General features: G+C 43.7%; 1 long non-coding RNA gene across 1 annotated transcript in view; it reads right to left on the reverse strand.

The window, feature by feature from the left end:
- Positions 1–477: 477 nt before the first annotated feature.
- Positions 478–12,158, reverse strand: part of LOC148684787 (uncharacterized) — a 72,920-nt gene continuing 61,239 nt past the window's right edge. The window contains exon 4 of the long non-coding RNA XR_015951687.1: positions 478–1,143. This is a non-coding gene — a long non-coding RNA (uncharacterized LOC148684787). The remainder of the gene's footprint in view (positions 1,144–12,158) is intronic.

Here is a 12,158-nt window from a genome sequence, read left to right on the forward strand (position 1 = left end):
AAAACCGCTTGACCAATGCCAATGAAATTTGGACACAACATCAGATGCGAATAACTGAGTGTCCACATACCATTTGCGTACCCAGATGACACCCCAGCGCAAGGTAAAACCCCATTTTGTGGACTTCAAAACTCAGACAGCAGACACTGCCGGGCATGCTGGGAAATAGAACCCAGAAGCTGCGTCTCCAAGGGTGGGACAGAGTACATCCTGGGAAATAGAAGGCCAAACCTGCATCTTAGCAACCAGTATGCTTTAACTGCCAGAATGGCCATTCCTCCACAAAGGGCCACGCCAGGATCCTGCCCCTAGCCACCCACGTCCCAAAACACCTCAGCTCAGGTTTGCAGGGAACGGAACTGGGGACCCACAGCAACGCGTGGCAGGGCCAGCTAGTATGTGTGTATATGTGTGTGTGTATATATATATATATATATATATATATATATATATATATATATAATTTCTGTTGCTCTCAATATCTTCAGATTAGCTATATAAATAGACTAGCTTCTGCTCTAGCTTAACCAGAGTGCCTCTAAATATGAGGGACCTGGCTCCTTCACCATGCCCACTTGTACATGGTGCTCATATGCTCATCTACACTGATGAGAGTCCAGCAGCTGACATTTCTCAATACACCTACACTTCGGAAATATGCTAAATGAACTCTTGTTTGTTCACTGCTCTGACCAATAATGTCTTTCTGCTGTAACATTTGTGGTCCATCAATGGAGAGCTGGTCCATCAATTGAGGATTCTGGTTGGCCCAAATACAGGTCCTCAGTTGGCAATCAGTCATCTATCAGGTAGCTCTGCTCCCCAATATCCCTCTGTTTTTACTTGCTATGGTCCTATGCTATACCCATTTTTTAAAAATAAATAAACAGAAGAATTAATAATAATAATAATAATACCCCACTCATTGGCTGGGTTGCCCTGGTCACTTTTTGTGGCTTCCAACACATATAAAAAACATAATACAACATCAAACATTAAAAACTTCCCAATACTGGGAAACATTAAAAACTTCCTGATTCAGGACTGCCATCAAATGTCTTCTGAAAGTTGTGTAGTTCTTTATCTCCTTGACATCCGGTGGGAGCGCACTCCGCAGGGAGGGCACCACTGCCGAGAAGGCCACTGCCAAGAAAAATAAAATCAGCAAAATTTAAAAACAGGAATGTAGAACTTGTTTGCATGTCCAATGAAGCTTATTAGGGCTCTAAAACAGCACGATGAGGGATTTCCAGAGCAAAGAGCTCGCAGATGTAGAGCAAACATCATTGCAGGAGGGCAAGTGCCACAAACTGGTCAAGTAGGCACATAGAGGGCCAGGTGATTCCTCAAGGGGTATGGCAGGTCTACAGGTGCTTCCTAGCCAACCCTAGCCAACCAGAGAGGGAGCAGGTTGGATGGGGAAACCAGATGAAATGGCAATAGGGACAGTTTGACTTAAGGTGGCAACTAGGTCAGGTGGGGGTCAAGAGGCAGAGAAATAGCACAACAGAAGTATTCAACAGGCAAAGACAGTTGCTGGGGCAGAAAAGGAAATGGCCCAGCTGAGGAGGATAGAGGAGATGCTTGAAAGCTAGGTGAGATCACTGAAGGCTTAGAGTTGGGTCACACCAGTATTATTTTTCTAGAAAAAAGAGGTGCCAGAACTCACCATGAATGCCTCCCTTGTTCTCTTATAATGGCAATGGCACCCACCTGAGAGGTGCTGGAACTGAGTTCTGGCAAGTTTCATCTGAGAAAAAGCCCTGGCTCATACACACCTGGAGTTGTCTTTTCCTACAACATTCTAGTCTCCTAAGAAGCAATTTATGAACTGCATTTGTGTCTGCAAACAGAAAAGAGCCTCTGCGCCCCCCCCCCCCTGCCTCCTGCATCCTTTGGCTGTATGCTGCTTAACACCACTGATCCATAAAGAACAGTCCCTCAACCAGTGAGCACACAGTGCTAGCAACCCTGACCCTGCAAACATGGCTTTCTTTCCAGGAATAGACTATTCAATAAATATATCTTTGTAACTGTGGTTTATTGTAAATCACGGGCTGATTTGCCTCTAAGGGTAAATGCATTTTTAATCAAGCAGTATGCCCACAGTATGCAAAGTTCATCTTCATTTGTGTTTTCCCCCTGGTGAACAAACCCCTCATGGTCTTCAACCTTTCGCTACTTTCGCCTCTGCCAGTTTGCCCATTAGAATTGCTCTTAATTACATGCCTGGTTGCACTCTTAACTCTCTTGGGGAACCGTAAACTTTGAAAGCTTCCCTGTCCACAAAGGATAGGAGCAAAAACATATTCTATTTTCCGAAAGTTTAATCAAGCTTAATGTGTAGGATTCTTCTTTCTTTCCCCCCCATAATTTGTAACAAATTCATCACGGCTATTACATTGTGCATGGTAGCAGATAGATTTTTGGCCTTGGCCTAGGCCCTTTAGGACAGCAGTCTCCAACGTGGCACCCTCCGGATGTTGTTATAATAATAATAATAATAATAATAATAATAATAATAATAATAATAATAATTTATTATTTATACCCCGCCCATCTGGCCGGGTTCCCCCAGCCACTCTGGGCGGCTTCCAAAAAAACAGAAATTCTAAAATACAAAAATCCATCAAACATTAAAAGCTTCCCTAAACAGGGCTGCCTTGAGATGCCTTCTAAAGGTCTGGTAATTGTTCTCTTTGACCTCTAGTGGGAGGGCATTCCACAGGGTGGGTGCCACTACCGAGAAGGCCCTCTGCCTGGTTCCCTGTAACTTGGCTTCTCGTAATGAGGGAACCGCCAGAAGGCCCTCGGAGCTGGACCTCAGTGTCCGGGCAGAACGATGGGGGTGGAGACGCTCCTTCAGGTATACCGGACCGAGGCCATTTAGGGCTTTAAAGGTCAACACCAACACTTTGAATTGTGCTCGGAAACGTTGACTACATTGTCACTCACCATTGGCTACAATGGCTGCGGCCAATGGGGTCCAACAACATCTGAACACAACCAAGTTGGGGGGCACTGTCCAAGGGAGAACCAAGTTTCATTCAGCCCAGAGGGGCAGAGGCCAGTGCACAGCCGTAGAAATAATTCACTGTGGTTGAAAGCTAGACCTGTTCATCAAAATGGATGAACCCTTCCCCTCTCCTCTCCTTTCCTTCCTTCTGGGTGTTTACCCAGTTATCTTGGTTTCATTCCTCAGAAAAGAAAGAGGGGATGAATAGCTGTGCATTTCAATTTATTGGAAAATGGAGGCAACAGGCCCATCGGGCAGCTGGCCATTCTCTGATCCACCTTGACACGACTTGTTAGTCCTGCATTCCAACTCTGCAAGGACTACCCTGAATCACCCTCGTTTGCCTTCTTATTTGGGAAGCACAGAGAGCTGATCCACACCCTTAGCAGAGGCCATTGCTAGAACCCCTGACCCTAACACTACTTCCCTAGCCTCTTGTCTCCCTGTGACATCTTTCTCCTGCATCTCTCCTCCCATTCCCACCAGTCCTCACAAAAGAGTGACAGTTCAAACCTTAGGTGATAAGGCAGGGCTATGGTGTTAAAAAAAATTCTAGCTCTGCAGCTAATTATGTGGCTATCAGATATCTTGGAAGTAGCAGAGTAGATCTGATTCACAGTTAGTGCCTTGGTGGCTGAATGGATGCACAAACTCATTGATGCAGTTCTGTAAGGGAAGCTGTCTCTGTAAAGTGTGTCTTTGCAATGTCGATGAGGGGTGTGTGTGTGTGTGTGTGTGTGTGTGTGTGTGTGTGTGTGTGATTTCCAATGGCATGAGGGCAGTACCCTTTTCTTCAAGGGGGGTGGATGGGTTGCCCTTGAATGGCTAAAAGCTCTGTAATGTATGTTTTACTTTCCACGGCAAATTGCACCCATGTGGATGCATTCTCAAGACACACCCGTGTCTGCCATGGATTTATGTTGGGGGGGGGGTCAGGCTTCATATTAGGGGTGGCAGAACCTCAGTTAGTTAAGTATTTTTGTTGGTTTACTTGATTTAGTGGGGCAGCTGCACTTCGTCCCCGTCCCTTCCGGGCTATGATCGTGGTGTCTGCCCCATGTTCTGAATTGAGTGCCAGAATGAGGCTGAGTAGGGTCCAAAACATAGTCAATCTCAAGTGAAGGGTTCATTAGTGCTAAATAAAATGTGGACAAGTGTTTCATAACCACACCTGTATGGCTTTCCAACTGCTTCCCTATATCCGTAGTACAATGTCAGGACAAATATATTTTGGCCCATGCGAAAGCTACAGATAATTGTACCTGACCCAAGTAACATTGCTTTCCGTGGAACTCAGTCATGACTAACTGTAGCTGAACTGGGGCCAGAAAATCATTTTTTTTGAACCAAAAGGAAATGATTGAAGTTGCAAGAAATATTATCAAGCGAAATATTTGCAAATACATTATTTCAAATATCCATTTTTTGTACTTTTCTTGAGGAAATATTTCCTTCAACTCTGGAATGTTTTTTTGGGGGGAATCTAGGAATGGTAATTTGGAGAAAGCTGTCACTTGTGTGAATTTGTTTCCTGCAACTCTTGAATGTGAGGCTAATGCCATATTATATGTTCAGTATTGTAAGCGCATTTGCGTGTTATGAGAATGCAGTAATAATTTTGCAGCAGCCGGTTTATTATTATCATTTGTCTTTGCGGTTGTTTTGAAATACCGTACCTTGCTCTTTCGGGAAACTGTACCTTAACAGCACCACACTTTATTTAAGCATCTTCTCCACACCTGGAGAAGTACAAAAAACAGGTGTCTCTCTCTCTCTCTACTGGTTAATGCCTAGCTCCAGAGAGTCTAGCCAAAATCTGATTTGGATATTAACAGGCCCTGGGAAGCCAAACTCAGTATAGGGTTTTCTATGTGTGCTGTGTGACAGCTCTGGAAGTTAAGAGAGGATGAATGTGGCATTATGTGTCCATGCATGCCAGCGTGGTTTTTCTGCTTTTTCACAGAGTTTCCATCCTTTAAAGAGTTTAAACAACTACAGAAACACTTAAAATAACATTAGGATCCAGTCCAGATTTCTCTGCCACTCAGAACACGTGTGTGTGTGTGTATGTGTGTGTGTGTGTGTTTGAAACCATGCATCTGAGCACCCAAAGGGGTTTATGATTTGTTAGGTTTAGTAGTTCAGAGGATTAAAAAGACAGGAATATTAGCAGGGAAAAAAGAAGAAGGAGAAAAGTCAATGTATTCACTGAAGCAAATCTAATGGGTTGCTGGGCCAGAGGAAATTAAAAAAAAGGTTCTACCTACCACCTGAGTGAATCTTATTTATAATTCCTAATTCACACTATATATATATATATATATATATATATATATATATATATATATATTCCCAGGCATCTTTCTTTTTTCTTCTTCTTTTGCTATGCTAGTCACATTTTCTAAATCCTTTATCAACGGCTGTTCTGCATATGAATGGGCTGTAATTGAACTGTCACATTCATGAAGGTCAGTAACCTTTCATTAGGAAGAATGTGTCTCTCTTGATAAATTGGAAAGTCCCTGGGGATTTGAAAGCAGGTTTTTTTTAAAATCACTCTTTCAAGTATACCTAAAAAATCTAATACAGATCTTTCTTTCTTTCTGTTCCTTTCACAGTACCGTACTCTGACAAACCTTTCTTCTTTGTCTTTTTCATAGTCAGCATTGTTCAAAATATTCAATCTCTGTGCTTTGCCATGACCAGCCTGAGAGCCAAAGAGAAAATGTCTAACTCCTGTCCTTTAAGCTGCAGATAGTCAACATGTCTAGGACTTTGTTTTGTTTTTGTTTTTAACAAGAAACCTTGAAATTACAGCTAATACGGGGCTTTCTATTATTTCTGTTCTCTGTGGCTTCTTTAGCAATCCCAGTGAAAATCACCAGCAAATCAAGGAAGAAACAAATTCATCAGGGAAACAAGTAGAGAAGTTAATGGTTGGTCCCTGTGTTGTTTTACCAATCCAGCTATTAAAAGGAGGGATCTTATTTTGGAGAAATGACCAGTTAGTTTAGTTGTGTTGTCCCTATCAATTTCACCAACTGCTCCTTTGAAACACCAGGCAATGGCCCAGTTTGCATGTAACGCTAAGCCACACCACGGCTAAGCATGAAGGCAGTAGGCTATGGGTTCTCAGAAGGAAAATCATGACCATGTTGCTCCTGCTCCAGTCCTGCTGCCGCTGTGCTACCTGGAGCCAAACCATGGTTTGTCTTTGTGTCACTTCCGAACATTTTATTCCAGATAAAACACAAGCTGTAGCAAAGGTTTATTGTTGACTTATTGCTTGTGGTTTGTTTGATGGAAACATTATTGTTTGCATTTTGTCTTTTTTTTGCAATGCATAAGTGGCCGTAGTACAAAGGAGCTTCCAAAAAGATACCAGCTTTCTAGAGTGATGAGTTGATCTCCATTAACACTATTGTTAACACTTCAGATAGAGGACACCTTCAAAGAGGACATGTGGCAAGCCTAATACCACCTCTGAAAGGGGGGAAAAACTCATCATCCTCAGTCCAGAAATTATTCAAACATGCAAAATTATTTTTTCAGATGCCTATAAATAATCCAGAGGGACCAAATTAATTCTGGACCAACCTTGGCAGTTGGCACATAGGTAGGTCAGTGATGTCGAAGGCCTGAGTTGTCACACCACATCTCATCTCACATTTGGTGATGTCTGGTGGTGATGCCTTTTAGGTTATTCTGGAGATTGGTACATACCTCAGAAATTCTCAGATAAATCCACAGTGGGAGACTCCAGAATCTAGGGCAAGAATAGGTTGGATTCTTCTGGTGTTCAGTGGCTAGAAAGGGAAATGTTTTGATGTGGGGCATGACATTTCTTTTTTACCTGCAACAAATTTTAAAGAAGTGACACTGCCCACATGAGAACTGAGGTAATACAGTTCCCCCTAAAGGAACCTATAAAATGGCAGAGGAACCTATGAAATGACAAACTCATATGCAAGAGAGCAAAGACCGGACAATTCATTTTGTACCAAAGACTACAATGGAACCCTTTCAGGAAAGGAGAATTCCACAATAATTTTTGTGTAATATTTGAATCCTGGATTCCCATTCAAGTCCATCTTCAACTTGCATTAAGAATCATGAAGGATGAGATTATCAGTGGCTACTAGTCATGTTCTATCTCCCCTACCTCGAGTGCTTCTGAGTGCCGGTTGTTGGGGTTCACAAGTGAGGAGAATGTTGTTGTGCTCATGTGTTGGCCACTGTGAGAACAGGGAGTGGGAATAGATGGGCCTTTGGTGTGATCCAGCAGTTTCCTATCGGTGGCAAGAGGACAAAAGAATAGCCTCATTGTCTTCCTTCCGGCCCAAGCTTCCAAAAAAAGTTAAAGTACAACGTAGCTAAAGAGCATATTTCCAAGTGTGTTAAGCATTTTCCAAGCAGAGAACAAATCCGCTTTTACCACTTCATGTCTTTACAATAGAAGCCCATCCATTAACATGGGAAACTGCTTGTTTGCATTTCTTAACAGCTGACATTTGTACCTTTCCAAGGAAAGTGAAGGGCATCTCATTGCTTCCTTGTTTAAAGCAGTGTAGAAATAATGGGGTTGATAGGGAATTGGAGCTAATTTCCTTTGTCTCCTATTCAGCAGATAATGGTGGTATGTGTGGGATGTTAAAGGCCAGGCAGAGGAGGTGACCTGGAGATGACTCCATTCTTCTGAGGTTTATCAAAGGCTCCTGTCAGTCAAAGGCATGCTGGGAGACTGGGGACTGGCCATCTGGTCCAAAGTTAATCAAAGAGGAAAAAGCAGAGTAAGGAAGTAGGAGAGAGAGAGAGAGAGAGAGAGAGAGAGAGAGTATCTCACTGTCAATTTCTGTGCACGGTGGAATGATGAGAGTTTCCTATTCCCTAGCAGCTCCAACACATGGGCCTGGTGGTGGTGGGATCACCCTCACGACGGAGGGTTTTGTTTAATATGGATAAAGCAGCGAGATGATATTGTGTGTCAGTTTTCAGTGGCAACACTGAAGGTCACTCATGCTGTTAGCTATTCAGAGAAGCAACAGAACTGTTTCACTTATTTGAGGAAAGAAAGGAAATAACTGGTTCACTATGGGGAGCCAATTTAAATTCAAACAGGTCTTCTGTTTTGAAGCCAGAAATCTTTTCATCATTGTCATGTTTATTATAAGCATTAACAAGTTTTTACAGCAAACACCATCACTAACCCATCCCTGTATCTAACCCGGCATATGTCCTCCTGCTACCACCACTGTTAAATGATGGCATCCCTTACAAACTTCACATATGGAATTTGTGAAAAGGTTTTGAGTTCAGATTGGTGGTTTTGTCCAATTGCTAAAATCGTATGGCCCAGTGTGTGGACTGAGTGAACCCATAGTTGCGGCATTGTTGAAGCAAAGAGGGTGAGTGAGGGCCTGATCTGTCAAGGAATGAGAGACCAGTGATAGTCTTCTGTAAAAACAACCAAGGGTCTCTTGGCACAGTAAAGGGTAATATAATTTATAATTTATTTTTATTTTTATACTGTAAACCACCCTGTGATTTTCACATGAAGGGTGGTATATAAATTTAATAAATAATAATGTCACAAGCTTTTGTGGACTATAGTTCACTTCTGTCAGATGCATGAAGTATACCTGAGTTGCAGGTACATATATACACCTGGGAGGGAGGGTTTGATAGAAGTGGACTATGCCATAATCAGTTTGTTGCTCTTAAAAGTGTCACAGGCCTCTGGTTTTGCTGCAAGCGACTAACGTGGCTACGTCCTTGGAAACTGTTACAATGGAAATCCCACATAAGCCATTTTGAAGTTTCTAAGGAAGGATGGAAGATGTGCAAAATGCATAAGGTAACCCACACACTGGGTTAAAAAAAATCATTGAGTTCTAAGCCAGAAAACTGGGAAATTCCATTCAAACATAATTAGCAAGCTTAGGGCTAGTTAATGCATGAAGGGGTTAAGACCACAGAGCACAGACTCAGCTAGGTCATACTCCTCACCTGGAAGGAAGTTAAGTTTCCTTCTTTGTTCATTCTCTTTCACCATGTGAACTCACTGAGATAGGATGTGTATGCTTAGAGCTATTTCACTATATTTTGTATCCCAAGATTGCTGCCTGTGTTTACTTGCTGCTGCATGGATAAATGCATTAACCTGACTTTTGGAACTTTGTAAGTAAAACATTATGAAACTTATTAAGGTGTGTGGTCTGTTCAATGCTAACAGGAATAAATACACTTTGCGTGTCCCACTGCATTCAGTGTGGCTTATTCTCAAGTAAGTGATGTGAGGATTGCAGACAGTCAAGACCAAGGCTGCTATCCTAAACATGTGAATGTGGGAGTCCCATTGAACTCAGTTGAGCTTACCCAGTTTTTTTTTTTCTGGGAGGACACATACCCCTAAACATTTTGTGAATCTAAGTTTGGCCTCATTGAGGGGCAGTATTTCAATATGAGTACCGGTAGGAAAATGAGAGTACCCCTAAACATTTTTAAAGGGAAAAAAGCACTGTGCTTACCTCTGAGTAGACATATTTAGATTGTACTGCTAGTTCCCACGCCATGTACTAACCACTCATGACCTGCTTTTCCATCAAGGAGATTATTTCCTCATTTGAATCTGCTCTATTTCATCTCTTGACATTGTGAGCAAATTGGAAACTGAACTGGGTTACAAAGCTTCCCCCCAGGAAAACAGATTCTGGAAGCAGAGGGCCCTTGGCTGCCATCCTAGACTGGCCACTTCATGTATCACCAAAAAAGAGGACAAAGGAGGATGCTGATCTGCATAAATTTTGCATATGGAAATGTAGAATGCCTATATTAAATAGTGGAGAAGCCTGTGACCAGGTCACCCGTGTGGCTGCTCAATCTACTGTCTGGGCACTAATCGTGGATGGGCAACTTCAAAGTCCCTGCTCAACTTCCTTGGGACTCTTGATCTTTAAACAGGACTTCCTCTCAAACAGAGGAATGTCCTCTGCAAAGTAGAGCACATGGACACCCTATGCAATCCTATGCCATAAGCCCCACAGAACACATTGGAAATTGCTACTGTCTGAACATAGATTGAATTGCACCCATCTAATTGCTACTTTAACCCAGGTGGCACTGTGGGTTAAACCACAGAGTCTAGGGCTTGCTGATCAGAAGGTCGGCGGTTCAAATCCCTGCAACGGGGTGAGCTCCCGTTGCTCGGTCCCAGCTCCTGCCAACCTAGCAGTTCAAAAGCACGTCAAAATGCAAGTAGATAAATAGGTACCGCTACAGTGGGAAGGTAAACGGCGTTTCCGTGTGCTACTCTGGTTCGCCAGAAGCGGCTTTGTCATGCTGGCCACATGACCAGCTGTCTGCGGACAAACGCTGGCTCCCTCGGCCTATAGAGTGAGATGAGCGCCACAACCCCAGAGTCGGACATGACTGGACCGGATGGTCAGGGGCCCCTTTACCTTTACCTTTAATTGCTACTTGTACCTAATGCATGTTATGAAGGACAATATAAGGAACGTGTCTTATAAAAATCATTGGAAAAAGCAAAAACATCATATGGAATTTCCCCCCCAAGGAACAAAGCTGCTTCATATCAGAAACAGCTCTGAACATAGAACTTGGCATATACTTCCAGTTTCTTAGTTTGTGCGCAATTCTGTTTGCTTTCTGGGTCAAGGTTCAAACAAGCCTAGCTAGACCAGGCATATGGAGAAAAAGTCAGCAGTGCATCGAGTTTCACCTCTAGCTTTACTGAGCAGATTTTCTCCTTGTGGAAGAGACTCTGGTTGGTATGGCTGAATAACAGTAAAAATGGAACAGAGACGGGAAGCATGAAAATGCCAATAAGCTTTCTTCAGCAGAGCTTTATTATTTTGCTGTTGTTGCTGCTGTTGGCACCTGCCTGTCTAGAGAGACAATGGAGTGTGCCTCTGGAGGTGAAGTCAAACTGTTGGAAAATCACAGCACCTGCTGTGGCTGCAGAGACCGTTGAATTGTAACTGCTGCCTCCCACATTCCTTTTGCTGCATTAGCAGCACCAAAGTGACCTCTCTGAATGCACTCCCAATGAACATCAGGCAGGCGCCGCCAACACTTAAAACTCCTCTGCTCATCCAGGCTTCTCCTGAGGGTTTCTCCTCAGGATGAGGGGCCATAATCAAGTGGGTAGACGGCATTGCGGTTGTTGCCATTCCTGTCTCAAGAGATAATGGATTCTGCGCATGAGGGAGACATCAAACCAAAGTATCCTCCCCGAGGTGCAAGGTCTTTGGCCACCCAGCAGACAGACCCTCTTCTTGGCCCCACTGATGTGGTCCAAAGGAAAGCAAAGGAAATCTGGCACCAGCTTGGCTGCAGGAGTTGCCGGAAAGAGGCGTACAAGACTCTCTTAGGGACTCCACTCCGGATTTGTGTAGGGATTACTCCTTCGCCTTTTCTTCTCCCAAAGATGTCCTGCAAGGCAGCAGGCACAGATTCTCCCTCAAGTTTGACTCCCAAAGCCTTTCTCATGAATGAATATAACCTCAAGGCAGCAGAGTTTTAGGATCTGAGTTTTCCTTCTCCTAGATGGGCTACCTTCGCAGGTTCACGAGACCCACTTCTCTCTGCAGCATGTGCAGTAACTGCTTTCTTGACCGTTAGACCCACTATTGGTCTTGTCCACTCAAGACAGCCAGAGCCTGTCTTCACATGCAGAGGAAATCCCTAATTCACCAAGAGATTGAGACCAATCGTCTACCCTCACCTGGTTCAGCCAGCCAAGTCGAAGCCGTGTGTGGCCACTGTTGCATGCTGACAGTTCTAGGAGCAACAGGTGAGAGCTGAGTGCAGGGTGGGGACCAAAGGTGGACAAACTACCACAGAAGGAGCACGACCTGTCCCCCAGCAGATGTACTACCCTTTCCTTAACAGTTTACTATTAATGGAACAGAAGTGGCTCACCGGGTGGGGCAGGGCTGCTAGGCTAGCTTCCTGGCAGGTGGGTTTCTGTTATTTTTGGGGGGAGAGAAGCAACAGATTTGTGTGGTGAAAATGCATCAGCAGGAGCACGGGGTTAGTTTTGTCCATGTACTTCCACATTGTTCTCCCCACCAAACTCTCCTTCCCAATAAACATCAGCAACCCACCTACTGGGAAGCTAGCA

The sequence above is a fragment of the Zootoca vivipara genome, chromosome 8 (genome assembly GCF_965207765.1).
Source record: "Zootoca vivipara chromosome 8, rZooViv2.hap1.1, whole genome shotgun sequence".
Taxonomy (NCBI): domain Eukaryota; kingdom Metazoa; phylum Chordata; class Lepidosauria; order Squamata; family Lacertidae; genus Zootoca; species Zootoca vivipara.